This window comes from Protopterus annectens, chromosome 3.part1 (assembly GCF_019279795.1).
Source record: "Protopterus annectens isolate FY-2018-M chromosome 3.part1, PAN1.0, whole genome shotgun sequence".
NCBI lineage: Eukaryota > Metazoa > Chordata > Ceratodontiformes > Protopteridae > Protopterus > Protopterus annectens.
In genome coordinates this window covers 946,774,390-946,789,926 of record NC_056732.1, presented here as the reverse complement: position 1 = coordinate 946,789,926, position 15,537 = coordinate 946,774,390, and the positions used below count along the sequence as shown (strand labels likewise).

At 36.1% G+C, this 15,537-nt stretch overlaps 1 long non-coding RNA gene across 1 annotated transcript in view; it reads right to left on the bottom strand.

The window, feature by feature from the left end:
* Window positions 1-11,096: 11,096 nt before the first annotated feature.
* LOC122798311 overlaps window positions 11,097-15,537 on the bottom strand; it is a 1,180,841-nt gene continuing 1,176,400 nt past the window's right edge. The window contains exon 3 of the long non-coding RNA XR_006364242.1: window positions 11,097-14,368. This is a non-coding gene — a long non-coding RNA (uncharacterized LOC122798311). The remainder of the gene's footprint in view (window positions 14,369-15,537) is intronic.

The window sequence follows — 15,537 nt, the reverse complement described above, 5'->3', positions numbered from 1 at the left end:
GTGCAGGTTGGGGGGAGCATGCTGAGTCTGCAGCTTTTTGAAGACCTGGAAGCATGTGCTTTGAGGTTATGTTAATGCCATATAACTTCACTGTTAATATTTGCATGATTATAGCTTTGTCTTTTAGAAATGTTGATATGATAATCATCTTAGCTTCACCGTCACACATAATCATTATGAGAGAACATAAATGGAGAATGTGACTTTGCTAAGGAGGTAGAGGACTGCAGTTTATCCCCTTCTTTATTCTTTAGTCAATAGCTTTTACTTTAAGAGCTCTTAGCCTTGGGATGGGTAGTTCTGTAGTCCACATAGGATGCAGTGTGAGGAAAACCACTGGGAGTTTGGGCTTGGGCCTGTACTGTCCTTTTTAAACATGGCACCATTTGAGTTGAGAATAATGGTCCCTTAATTTATCATCAAGGAAGGGTCACTCATTGCTACTTTTGATTTCCCCTAGAAAGTACTGCAAGAAAAGGGGGCTTTCACACACCCCTCTGACTTTGTGATATAATATTTACATCAGATAACAGATCTGCTTGGAAAACGACATCATATGAGTACTGTCCAAAGTGAGCGAATTGATGTATGGATATGATCATTCCTATCTTCATAATGTTTTTTTCTTGTTGACCATTTTTTTCCTTTAAGCCATGCTCCAAAAATTTGCACTGCATGTTTTTATACAGTTAGCTGGCATTTATCCAGTTGGATTATAATCATTGGGACCAGTCCCATACTTCCATTTTGTATATAGCTACTTGTTTTTTTTTTTTTTTAAGACTTTATGTTGCTTAACATACATTTTTTTAATATTTTTATGGCTGTCTCTGTTTTCAACACTACTACATAATAATGTATTAATAGTCTGAAGGGTTCATCTTTCTCTTTGTCTTAGGTAGCTACATGTGTGGCAGTAAGTGGACAAACATGTTTGGATACAGATTTGAGAGAGTAACTGGACAAAGATGTTTCCTCTGAGGTAGATGGTTTGTCCCTATTTTAGGATTAGTCATTCATTTGATAATTTCCATCAACTTTTGTTCTGGAATCTCAGATTGTTGTTCAGTAATATTAATGGAATACGTTGTCTGGCAAAATGATTTAATTCATATCGGCACCATAAATCACCATAAATAGAAGACACAGGATTCACTATGCTTAAAGAATGCACATCTTTTGAAATGGGAACATGCCAAACTTTGTAAATGTAAAGGGGTATCAATTTGTCATACAGTGGAATAATGGTTAAGATATTTATCTTACAAACAGGAGGTATAAGGTTTGATTCTCAAATTGGATAACTGACTAGACTCAAAATGGCCTACAAGGGCCCTTAGCCTAATACTAACCTATGAACTGTATGAATTTATGGTAGTGTGTTTGACATTATTGCTTAGATCTTTTCCACATAACAACAAGGTGCAGGGTTTGATTCTGATCTTGGGTTATTGTTTAGGCTTAAAATAGCCTTTCACAGCAATTAGCCTAGTATTCAGCTATGAACCCATAGAAAAACTGCACTTTACGTAAAAGTGGTCATGCTGAGACCATTTCTAGTAATTCTGAATATTTTTTATTTTATGTATTTGAGAGGGAATGCTGACAATAGTTGCTACTGCTTATTGGTTTCCTGGGCATTGTATTATATAGACCATTAATATTCTTAATAATGTAGTGGATTTTGCCACTGGGGAACTACTAGTCATAACTGGTCATCTCAATTGTATTACAACCCCATCAGACTCCTATGATATTTTCTACCTGTGGAAACTTTTCTACTACCTAGTTTATTAATACTATTCTGGGGAGATATGGCATTCCTGGATATGGATAAAGTCTTCAAACAAGGAAATATAAGATTTGCAAATTATACAGCTGAACAGACAAAGTTCTGTAAGACTGGATGCATTTTTTTTTTGTTTGTTTGTTTCCCCATGGAGAATAAACGTAGTTTTATGTAAAGTAAAGACCCGACTTTGGCTCAATGTTACCAAATCTACTCTGACTTCAGGAGGGACCTACATGTTACTGGTCATGTACTGCATACATTCTCCAAATATCTATGAAGAGCTTTGTCTGTTAGTACAGCAGACCCCACTTCATCTTAGTCATCTATGTCAGTTATTGATCATTAAAAAGATAAACAAAGTAGCAATAAAACAGGTGAAAGCAGGAAATTCATTGGTACCTTACTAACTTTCAGTGAAATTACTTAAGCAGCTTCAGAAGCAATCAATAGAATTAGTGCAGCTCTGTCATTTTCATAACAATGAAAACACTCCTCTTCTGCCTTCCACTTGGTATTATGCTAAAAACTCTGTGATTCAAAAATGTGGGAAAGATTATTTTTGCTGTAATAATTACAGACCTATTTCAGTTCAGAATATTGATTACAATATTTGTCTGGACTGACAGTCTGGTGTAGATGAAGTCATAATGCATCCAGATCAAACTGGGTTTATCTAGCACAGGTGAGGTAGAGATAACATACATCAGGTATTGTTGATTTTGTTTATTACAAAAGCTTCCTATATGGTCTGTAGGCTTTTTTATGTATTTATTGACCAGGGAAGTTCATTGGACAAATTATCATTTTTTAGGTGCAACTTGGGAGCACTGTCTGTTTAAATGACTTGCTCAGAGTCACATAGCAGGCAAATGCAGGTGGAAGGAGTAAGAATCAAACCATGTAACCTAGGCAGAGGAAACAGCTCATTAACAGCTCAGAGCTTTAGTCTACTGCACTGATGCTCTAAAATCCATTGAAATTCACTGACCTGGAATCAGGAGTGCAAAATCCTGACCACTAAACCACCAGGGACCCCACCCCAACATGTAACCCCTAGGGAAATTGAACTCTCAACCTTCATCATATATAACCTCAAAGCCACTTGCTCTACATGCTGAGTTACTGCAGCAACAGCAGGTGAAGTAGACCATAGGAGTGGACTTAGAGAAAGTATTCAAGAAATTATATAGGGACTATTTTTTTTTTAAATCTTGGACCTATGGGAGCTTCTACAGACCTATTTTGCTGCACTGCAGAAGATATGTTCAGATTTATTCTCTGTACTAAACATAGAACAATATTACTTCAGCATCTACAGTCTGATTTGGCAATAAGGATTCTACCTTTTATCTCTTCTGTTGGCTCTAGCACATGAATCTTTGGCAATAACAAGACACCATACTGAAATGAAAGGGAACATCTCAATACTTCTACAAAAACTGTATACGGTCAGCCTTTGAACTCATGACATTTTACTATCAGTCCTAGAACTGAGTCAATGCCTGAAATATTTGTAGTCTACAAAGAATTTTTCTGTCTACTAGGTATTTGCATAAATAGAGGTGAAACTGGGGTACTTTTTGAGGAACAGGTGCATGGCAAGCATCACTGGGGAAAAGAGGGAGGTGCTTGACATAACAAAGCGGTTTTCACTAGCCATAAACAGACATGTGTGGCAGTATAAAAGTGTCAGAGAAAGGCGTAGCAGGTTGTTATGTGTGTACCAGATATCAAGAGTAAAGGTTAGCCTGTTAGTTCTGCATTGTGGGTAATGCAGCTTAAGTGGGAGAACTCTGACATTTAGCTGTCTAGTTTAGGGATAATGAGTATCCATCCTTAAAATGGACGGCCCGAGTCTGGAGGGTGAAGACAGACCCTCAAGCTACTAGGAGAAAAACATATTTTACTCACCACCCCCTCCCTCCAGCAAGTATATGGAAACAAAATACTATACCATAAAATACCCTACTTGGATGACAGCTGTCTCTAGTCACCTCTCACCTCCTGCAGTAAAAGGAACTAAATGTATACATAGAAAATAGACTAAATACCTCTGGAGGTCATGGTCAACAGGCAGGGATGCCAAAATGTTTTTATTCATGGGCTACAATAATTTAATAGCAATGCTGATAAATAGTAATCTAAAAAGAAAGACGAAGAAAGATTAAGTCAAGAAAGTTTGCCTGGGAGAGTAGAAGCTTCCTTAATATTATATTTTTCCAAACAGCTATTGGTGGTTGGTGAGTGTGAGGTGAAGTTTATATCTCCCCAGCTCCAAGCAATCTCAGTTATTAGATCATAGTAGTAAGTCACCCATTCAATTGTCAAACGTGCAATGTTCACTTGTACAAAAGAAGGATTCTCTGGTAGTTTGCACTTCTATCCTACTCTGTTCCACTGATGACTTGAGCTTGTATTCTAATTTTAGTAATCAACAATGTATATGGAAATTTAACTGTTGCAAAAGCAGGTTAATTTGCAGTAACCCTTAATGCAGTGCAGACTGAATTACCTTATTTATGGAAAGACATCCTTTGATCACTGAATTGTCCACTAGTTGACAACATCAGTGATGCTGTCTTTATAGAACTACTTTGTGGTGAAACTGTGCTACCTAATGCCTAGTAGATCCATGGCATTGAGATGTTTCATCAAACTGTCATTAATCAGTACAGGCATTAACATAAACAACATTTAATTGATTTTTATTAGCTGGAGACACAGTAATGCAGTGTTCCCTTGTAAATTGCAAACAAAAATATCTGGTCAGTATGTTTGCTTTACATTTAATGAATCACACCCATAAAAGTTCTACACTATTGCATAGAATTTTGTACACCACAGAATGGCATACCAAGCCCTTTCATATTCATAAATCCACTAATGCAGTGCACCATAATTACAACAGATCTCTAGTATGATTTTGTTCCCCTGCCTACCAACAATCTACATCCTTTATTAAAGAGCTCCCTCTGTCATGCACTGGTCATCATGGCGGCAGCAGTGTAGTCCACCCTGATCCCATCTGTATGTGGATAGTAATTCAGGCTGCATAATATTGGTGTACTGAGAGTCACAGTGATCCCCTTAATCTGATGGTATATTGTTCACCATGTAATGATGAACAGCACTTCAGTGCCAGAAAAACAAAAAAACAAACAAAAAAATCACCTCTGTAGCACAGAAGGAAACTCTGAACTACATACTGACTCCTCAAGGGTACAGGGAAACCTGCTGCCACTTCCTGTCACACCCTTACACAATAATGCTGGCAAGTTTTCATCAATGGGAGCTCTTATAGTAATGGCTCCCCTCCCGTCTTAAGATAATATAGTAATGACCACAGTACCCCCTGCATGCTAAGCTGTGGTTCATTTATGAATCATGTCATACATGCCATGGTATAAAGTGCTATGTTAGCAAGTAAGCTAACTACTACATAATATGCCTTGGCATGTAGCTCAAGTGGCTGGGTGGCAAGGCATGCTGTCTAGTATCAGCTGCCCACAATTATGCTGGGCAATCAAAGTATAGGAGAATCTAATACACTAATGTGTACCAGATGCTCCTATATGCCACTCAAGACACCAGGAATGGGACTTTGTCTCCTGGGGACTATTACATGAATTACTGAAGTCCCTGCTCACATACTGCACATAGGGAGCAAGACACATTTCTGAATATGCACCCCATGTACATGAATACCATAGGATAGTTTTACTTCATCCTCAGCCTTTTCCATAATTCTTACCATGTTTTGGAGAGATGTTTCCTTTGTGCCTCATGGACTGTTTTGTTTCCTAATTTTCAGAGATGCTCTTCTTTATGTAAAGTGTCTGATTTTACAGACATTCTGGCTTATTTTTTGTCTTTCCACTACATTATGTTGTCCCTTTTTGTGTTTTGCATGTTACCTGAACATTTTTATTTCACATTCTTTGTAAATTTGACTGCCTTTGTAGTAGCAAGTTAATAGAAGATGTAATGAATGGTCTGCTGGATCTGACTCCCGTAATGGATAGTCAGCCATGCTGAATTCTTGATTATGGAAAAAAGGCTCCTGAAATCACTAAACTTGAAAACTGCTAAGGGAAGAGATTAATTCTAGTTTCAGTAAACCAATCAAGTACAAAAGTTCTGAACCCAGTCTGCAATATTCTGAATCCATTCTTCAGCAAAAAATGACATTTTTGAGCATATTCTACCAGTGCCAAATTTACAGCTGGTCAGTCATCAAGGCAATCAACATCATGTTTTAAATTAAACTCCATTACAAATAGAGGTGGACTCTTCCCTGTCCTAACAGATACTGAGGGGATGAGGGAGGGTCACAGACCCTCAAATAACTAAAACTTGGTGATTTGAAATTTGGAATTATGGAAAAATAGATTTTAAAACATTTCAAAACAGAATCTTATATGCAGTCCGTGTTATGGTAAGAGTGGAAGTACATCAGGAAATCAAATGGAGGCCATGTTGACACAGACATTTTAAAACGGAGCAGAACATATTATAAACAAACACTAAGAGAGAAAAAAACCCTAAGATTATGGGTAAATCTGAACAAGGGACACAAGTGCAGGGATAAAAAAAAATCAGCATTTAGTGCAAGGCTAATGGCAAAGGAGGAAATTAGTAGGAAAAGGAAGTGAATATTGCAAAGAAATCTGAAAAAATAAACATAATCCAGTAGAAATAAGACTTAAGGATAGTATAGAAGTAGGTGAAATAAAATATAAAATATGTTATCTAATCCTCCAAGTATTATAGAAAATGAGTTATATTTTCTGTTTCTTGAACTACATTAAAACAGGTCCTCTGTGCTAACAAGAAGTATGGTACTAAGCAAGGATGCCCACTTTCACCTTACATTTTCATTTTTTGAATTGAATTGTTAGCTTATTTGATTATATTCTACCTACTAAACACTTTTGTATTTCTTTTAACCAACAAAATGCTACCTTACATCTACACACTGATTGTGTAGTGATTAATTCCTATTCTTTCTACTTTTTTCTATACATTTTGGTTAGATTTATTGTTTTAGCTTTCTTTTCAACATTTAGCTGAATACTATTAGGTTTTGTACTCCTTTAATTAATTATACTCTTAAAATGAACTTAAAATATATATGTTCTGAATTTTTCAGTGTGTGCTGGTAAATGGATTCCAGTAAGTGTTTAGGCATTAATGTTTCCCTTTTCAGATCCAAGGCTTTAGTTTTTAGTCAGAATTTCCTTAATAGTATCATGAATACGCATTTAAATGGTTGGTATATTACATGTGTTTTTCACATCTCTGTTGTTAAGATGATGCTGTTATCCTCTAACATCGACTCAGGATTTTATATCAAATGCATTGTTGGTCATTTCCAAAGAAGTCACTCTTTGGTGTGATCACTCAGAACCTCACTTATATTCTGGTATTTTCGTAGAATCAATTCCACAGTGGATGTCGTAGAGTTTCCTAACCTTAATGTTTTACGTTATTAGTTTACCTTAGATATATCCATCATGATTTTATTATATATATATATATATGTATATATATATATATATATATATATATATATATATGTGTATATATATATATATATATATATATATATATATATATATATATACATATACATATACACACACACACACACACACACACACACACACATACATATATATATATATATATATATATATATATATATATATATATATATATATATATATGCACACACACACATATATACACACACACACACACATATATATATATATATATATATATATATATATATATATAGAGAGAGAGAGAGAGAGATTACATAATTTTTGGAAAGATCTTTAAAGCAATATTATTAATAACATAATCAGTAAAGATGGCATTAAGGTAATTTCAAATCATTTATTTCTATATAAATTACTATTTTTATATCCAAGCAGAAAGTTAATAACTACTTTGCTGATTATTTGGCTATCAGAGGCATTTTACTTACAATGCATATGTGCAAGAGCATCAAAAAGAAAAAAAAGAAAATGAAAATTATTAAAACAATTTAAACTAATACAGGTGATCATTTAAGTATTTCTAGAATTCATATAACTAGGTTAATTGATAAAGGTTTTCTTTGTAGTATACAATCTTTAGGAACAATTTAATACTGTTGTTTTCTGAAGCTAGATATTTATTTGATTTCCTGACTCTGACTTGCATATTAATAATTTTTTTTTTGGGGGGGGGGTTACTTTGAATGAATAGAAAGAGTTTGAAAGTGCTAAGTTATACGGATCGTCTTTCATTAGCACAATAATATGTAACTGGTGGATGATAATTAAGTGCAGTGATATTGTAACACATTTTACCTCATGCATGTATAAAATGCTAAGAAATATAATCTATTTACTCATGGAATCTTTTGGGGAGAGACCTGAGTATATGCTGTGTAATCAGTAGTCCCATAAAATTAAGGATCAAATTTTAGCTGGACCCATCATTTCAGTATCGTTTTCAAATGTAAAGTTATTTACTTAGAAAGTTCTACATATTGCTTTCTTAATCCAAATAGCTTAAACAAATATAATCTTAATGTCACTTATCAATGTTGGAGAGGTGATATTTCTGTTAAGGTTTGTGTGCTTGTTCATTCATTCATTCATTCATTCATTCATTCATTCATTTATATTTAAGTGGGACATTCTAACTGGATGAAGTACCCATTTTCATAGAAGCCCAGAAAGAAAACCTCCACAATGCATCATAAAAAATATGTACACTTAAGTAAGATGCTATTACAAATGAGTCCAATACATTTGATCAGACTGAAATAGTTAATACTGCATTAACAAGGAGAGACAGAACAAAACTGATTGCAGGGGCAGTGAGCACAGATAGCTGGCAGCTATTACACTAACACAAGGGTTATACCATAAAAAAATGCAGCAGTTATAAGTAGCTGCAAAGACAGTCATAAGACGGGATAGTCTGAGGACTGTAGGTTGGTCAGGAAAGACATTTGGGTGAAGAGATGAATAGAGTTATGAGAACAGGGGGAGTAGGGTTGCTCTAGGTGGCTGGAGTATGAAAGGGGCTTGCAGACCAAAGGGTTTGAGTAGTAACTACAAATAAAGTTGAGAAGGTCAGAGAGTCTGGAGTGACTTATGCATATCTGGCACAGTGACAGTGCCACTTTGATTCTAGGAAATTCCATGCCAACATTTTATTAGGAAGGTTTTGTCTTTGGCTCATTGTATTATTCCAGAGGGGTGGTGAGCCATAGTTTTGGTACACTTTTGGAGTTTAGTTAGTAGTCCAAATGGTACATAACCTTAATGTTGATTGGCTGTATACTGTGGCTACTTGTCATAAGCCTAAAATATCTGGGCTGTGGTAGAATACTTTTCTACAATTTTATTTATTTTATTTATTTATTTATTTAAATTTGTTGACTGGGAGTGTCCGACTGGACGTAGGTCCATTTTCAGCGGAGGCCCGGGGGAGAAAAGCTCCACAGTTAAAATAAACAGACAGTAGTTACATTGGATTACATAGCGATTAACAATTTAACATAGCAATTACTTACAACATATTTACAGATGAAGAACATAGTACATCAGTAGACAACTAGAATCTTTATCTGTGAAGTACATAACAGACATTAACAAATGTTACAATGAGAAGTTCCTGCTGTATAATAAATACTAGGCTTATGAGCATCTGAGCTTGCTATAATCAAGGTAGTTAGTGGAGTGGAAAGAAAGGTAGTGGTTGGATGGGGTGGATGATATTAGAGTGGGAGTTGCAAGGGCATAGCTAGCATGTTTTTAGGCGTGCTTTTAGTAAAGTTTTGAAGTGGGTGCATGATGGCATGGAGGTAATTGTGAGTGGAAGGGAGTTCCATAATTTGGCTATGGTGCAAGAGAATAGTGCTTCACCAGCAGAGTTATTGGCTTTAGTGATCTGCAAGTGATTTTTGTTGCTGGATCTTAGTGGTCTGGTTGTGCAATAGGGCTGGAATAGAGTCTGGAGGGATGGGACATTTAGTGGATGGTTTACTAGTTTGTGGGCGAGTGAGAGTTGATACCACTGAAGGAGGTGAGGGAGTTCAAGCCAACCCAGTTCAGCAAGTGAGAGACAGTGGTGAGTATGGTAGGATGTCCCTGTGGTGAATTTGGCGATTTTGTTGTAGCAGGTCTCTAGCTTGTTTAGATCGCATTGCCTTAGGTTGGTATATATTGGAGAGGCATAAAGTAGGGTGGAGATAATGTGGGAATTTGCTATTGAAATCTTTGCTGCTTTGGTGAGAAATTGCTTATTTCTGTATAACACTCCTAGTTTTTTGTGGACTTTTTTTATGGTCATGGATATGTGAATGTCAAATTTTAGTTTATTGTCTATTTCCACTCCTAGCAATGTGGTGTGTTCAGTTGGGTATATAGTGGTGTTGTCTTTTGCTGTGATGTTAAAGTGAGAGTTGTTTTGAGTATGTTTGGTGGGTTGAAAGATGAGTAGTTTAGTTTTGTTTGGGTTGTGTATTAATTGGGCATTGGATAACCAAGTTTTAACAGAGGAAAAGGCTTCCTGTGTGACTTTTTGCAATTTTGGTAGGGACTGGGCTGAACAGATGATGGTTGAGTCATCTGCGTATTGTATGAGTGTGCCATGTTTGGTGGCAGAGGCTAGATTATTGGTGTAAACAGAGAAGAGTAGGGGTCCAAGGATGGATCCTTGGGGAACCCCTATGGAGATAGGTAGTTGGGGAGATATGTCATTCTGCCATACAACGGATTGTTGGCGGTCAGACAGGTAACTCTGAAACCAGTTGGTGACTGATTGCGAGAAGGATAGGTTATTGAGGACAGAGATAAGTTGTTTGTGTGGGACCATGTCAAATGCTTTAGATAGGTCTAGGAAAGTAGCAGAGGAGAGAGAGCCATTGTTTTTATGCTTAAGGATAGTGTTAGTAAAGGAGAGTAAGGCAGTGGTGGTGCTATGGTTTGGCTGGAAACCATGCTGAGTATTGGAAAGGAGGTTGTTAGTAAGGAGGTAGTCTGAGACCTGAGAGTGTATGCATCTCTCTCTAGTATTTTGGAGAGTGGAGAGAGAATAGCTATGGGGTGGTAATTGGTTAGTTCTGTGGAGGGTCTGCCTTTGTGGAGGGGAATTATATGTGATACTTTCCACAGTGTGGGAACGTAATTTTCTGACAGAGATCGGTTAATCAAGATGGATACTGGGTAGGCCAGAGCATCAGCTGCGATTTGTAGGTATTCACTTGGGAGGTTGTCTGCTGCTAATTTGGTGGGTTTAAGTTTAGTTAAGAGTTTTTTTATGTTGGAGGTAGGTACAGGAGAAAAAGAGAAGGCAATTTAAAATGTGAAATTATATTAAGCTGTATATGGGCCTTCTACCATGTGTGCCTGCTTCACATGTTTTATGTACTATAAAATTCTAATCATTGCTAGAAAGTGTGTCTTGAAGTACTGAAATCAAATTGTACTTTTTTTCCATTAAGTTTTGAAGTGACCGTGTTAAATGCCTTCTGAACTATGACCTAAAATAATCATGGTTTGACTTCAAAGAAGACAACCATTTTATGGACTACCTTTAAACCATCTGGTCAGAGTTTTTATTACTTTTGTAAAGTATTTTGGTATGGTGCCTCTAAACATTTCTTATGCTACTGTAAAGATTTTTTCATTGTTTTCTGAACATGATTTATTCTTTACTGGCCTCCTTATCTGTCCTTCATCCTCTAGTAGCCCTCCTTTGTATCCTTTCTTGTTTACTTTTATTTAAATTACAATAAAGCATTTTAAGTTATACCAGAGTATTTGGTAACATTCCACTTAATCTGAAGAGAAGACTTGGATGCCTACATTATGATACAAGAAATGTGTGTGATACCTGGTAGTGGTTCTCCCTTGTGTAAATTCCAGCCTTTCACATATCTATTGTTTGACAGCTGATTACTGATTGTGTTTTCTTTCTTCAGATGATTAAGATCCAGAATTATATACAAAAAGTATGTATGCTATGCAAATGTTCTTTAATTGCATTAAATTATTTATGTCTTTTCTGTGACAGGTCCCTGGTACTCATAAATACAGTGCACTGATGTAGAAAAGCATATTTTGTACCATATTTAGTTTACCATCATGACTACAATGAATCATAGACATGAATCACAGTACTCTATGGCAGCACAGATATCAGTTTTACGAAAACTACATAGAGGTACCTAGCATGCCAATGTGCATATGTATAGCTACTTATTAAGGCCTATTGTACTTTAACATGTTCCCTTATACTACAATGCTGTGGTCCACTTTTACTCATGATTGTGATTCATAAAGATATCCATGAGTCACCATACTGGGGTTCTGTATCATACTAAGGTAATGATGGGATCTGGTACTCTCTGAACTCCTATTGGCTGGAACTCACCAGCATTACAGTGTGGAGGAAGTTGAAGGCTGTGTGCAGCAGATATTTTTTAGCATAACACATGATTCCATCATTGGTACAGATTTTCTGCCATGCAACAGAGGTTTAAGGGGGCTTTTAGCCTTGATGGCGCAAGCATGTTGCATGGTACTCTCTGCTGCCAACATCAAAGCAGAGGATGGGGACTGATATGGCTACAAATTGGAACAGTGAATACAACAGTGGTATACCATTTTTGACTTGCACACTATTAGGGAGTAGATACATTAACATGGGAAATTGGTTGTCAGGGTACTGTCATTAAGCAATAGGACAGAATAACACAACACACAAGGTCTCACCCCATTACGCATTGTTTTTTATGTGCCACAAATATTTTTTTTGCCATTCTAAGGTCTACAAGCCATGCTCCACATTATACATTGTACATGAATAGTGCTCTTCATTGTTAAAAGTATAGTCTGCAGGAGGAATGAAACAAATGTTTCATATTGTTAGTATTCATCCAAAAGATGAAGATGAGTAGATATTTAAAGTCATAACTTATGCAGCAGGCAGCCAGTTGAACATGAGGTCCATATAATGAGATCCCTTATCCAAAACAATGGTGCTGTTACAGCTAATTTGGCTGGCCAAACTTAATTTAATTCTGTTTCCTGTTGGCACAATCTACAAGTTTTAATGTCTTTAATCACTGTTTTGCAGTAGATCATCCCTGACTAGTAAATCAAATATTCATGCAGTCAGTTGCCTTTATTGTTTTCAGATGGCTTTCTTTCATGGAGAACCATGGATATTTAAATGTACATACAAATAGCTTTGAGCTGAAAATTCAGACATGCAGAATTCTTAAGTCATGCTCTCGATCCACGTCAACTTTTCTCTGAGTTCATATATTTAAGCAGCTGAATTGCTACTTTACCACTAAATATATAACCTGGGTTCTGACTACATAAAATGCTTAACAACATTTACAAAATGAGTCATTTGCATTGAGTTGAACACTGTTTGTGCAAGAATTCCTGAGATGATAGCCCAGGGTGATTAAAAGGATCAAACAAGTAAGTAACACGAATAAAACAAGGATATCAGTGCTTTCATGAAAGCTGCATAAACTAGGAATCATGTAAACTGCAGAGTCTGAAGACAATGTAAGGTTAGTTCACCTTGTGCAAAGCAGTCTCAGTTCAACACTCATCTCAGGTACCCTTACACTTTGGAAAGTGCTTGCATATTCCGTTTTCATTACTTTTTCTTGAGTTTCACTTTACATTTATATGAAACGTTCCTTCTAAATTAAATATTCTACATCCTAATTTTGTTTTTACTGCAAAAGAAGACTCAAAGATGGATGGGGAATAATGACAGGTTATGTTTATATTTAAGAAACACGATGGATCAATTGAGGTTACGTAGTTGCATATCACACTCTGCCTTCCTAAACTCATCATTTGGTGAAAAGATTTGATTTGTTTTGTTTGACTGTATTATACACTAAAGGTACAGAAATGGTATGCCATGGCATGTAGCCAATAGATCATAAATAACCATGTACACCATAACTAGCAGGAGGTCTGACAGCAACAATTGCATTTTCTATAAGTAGCAGTGGCAGTTACTGGAACATTACTTTGCATATGCTTGTATCTTCCAGGCTGTGTGACAGTGATGGTCAACCAAGTAAGAGGCTGAATTAATGCAAGAAACAGTTTTTTTTCATCACAGCTTTCTGGTTAAATTGTGTTACTTACCAAAATCTATATATTTTAACAAGGATCAAACCAAGTGTAAAGTTTTTTACACTTAGCTGAAAAATTCTATTTTATCTTTTGTTGGACTGGTAAGTGTGATTTCCTTTTGTTTGCAGTGATAAAAATCCCTCTTAATTTGACACTGTCTCAGCTGACACTTTCTTCTGATCACATTGTATACAGTTCACATGTTTTTTTCCTTTTGTTCACTCCCTGATACGAGCACGTTGGTCAACCAACTCCTGGTATCTCTGGACGAGAGCTGATCTGTAGCTGTGCCCATAACTGCTAGAAGAGAATGACTGATTATGTTCTTCAGTTTGATCACAGGCATATCCATGGAAAGTCTGTGCACGGGAAACTTTTGTTGAACTGAAGTAGGTACCTAAGGGGAACAAAACACATAACACATACTGATTTTATTAGTGGGTGTCATACAGAACATGTTTAAGTATCTGTGCCTCTGCTTAGTGTAGGCTGACACTAAGCAGGAAAGGCATTGTTGCATATGCATTGACAGGTTGCCACAAAACATGTAACATTTTTATAAAGGTATATTTCATTTCATTTAACTATTTCTCATTAAATACTTTAACGCTTTTTTAGAGTATGCCTAAATTCAAAGTACCATATTACGGCTAAATTAAGAGGCAGAACAAATTTAATTTGTCAATGTAATAAAAATGTTGTCACTCCTGGCATGCATGGATGGCTAATAATTTAATGCATTTTAGTGAGGAACTGAGTTTAAAGGTACTTTTTGCTCTGTCGTTATGGGAATGAATTATTCGACTGTTCTTCAGGTACTGTATATGTATAGCCAATAGTTGAGAGCACCAGTGATTCTAATTACTGAATTGCTTTAGTAATGAATCATGGTAGATTAAATGGTTCACAGAAACATGAAAAAGGAATTATTACGAGTTAATTATGACATCACCTTAGTTGTTACACAGCTGAAAGACTTGCTTTCTTTTTCAAAGCATTATAGCATATTACTCTTTTTACTGTCCACTAGTAGCTATGCATACAATAACGTCTAACTTACTGGGTGTCCAGTTTCTGTTCTCACTCTTCCATATTATAGTTTTTAGAGTACAATCTCAAGACAGAAACAATCTGTACTGACACGTGAGACAACTGATTCTACTATACTTGCATTGCTTATTGATTAGCAGGCCATTTAAACAATGGATAATTCATCAAGAGTGAGTTAATCAATCCCCTCTAAGTCCCCAGCTTATAAATTATCTTAGTGGGAAATGAGAGCACACAATTATAAATGAAGAGGAACAGAAACATATAGAAAACTACAGCTGTTCCCTTCCTGTTCAGCTGCACAATCTCAAAGTTGCTGTATGTGTGCATGCAAACACTTGCGCACACACAAGTGTTTGTGGGTCACCCCATTGCTACATAAATATACCAAAAATGTACAATAGGAGGGACAATAAAACTTTTTACCCTACTACACTACAATTTCAGAAGAAAACACACTGCCAGCATTAACATAGCATTCACTGAGAAGGAATTTGATTAAAACGACAACAAATT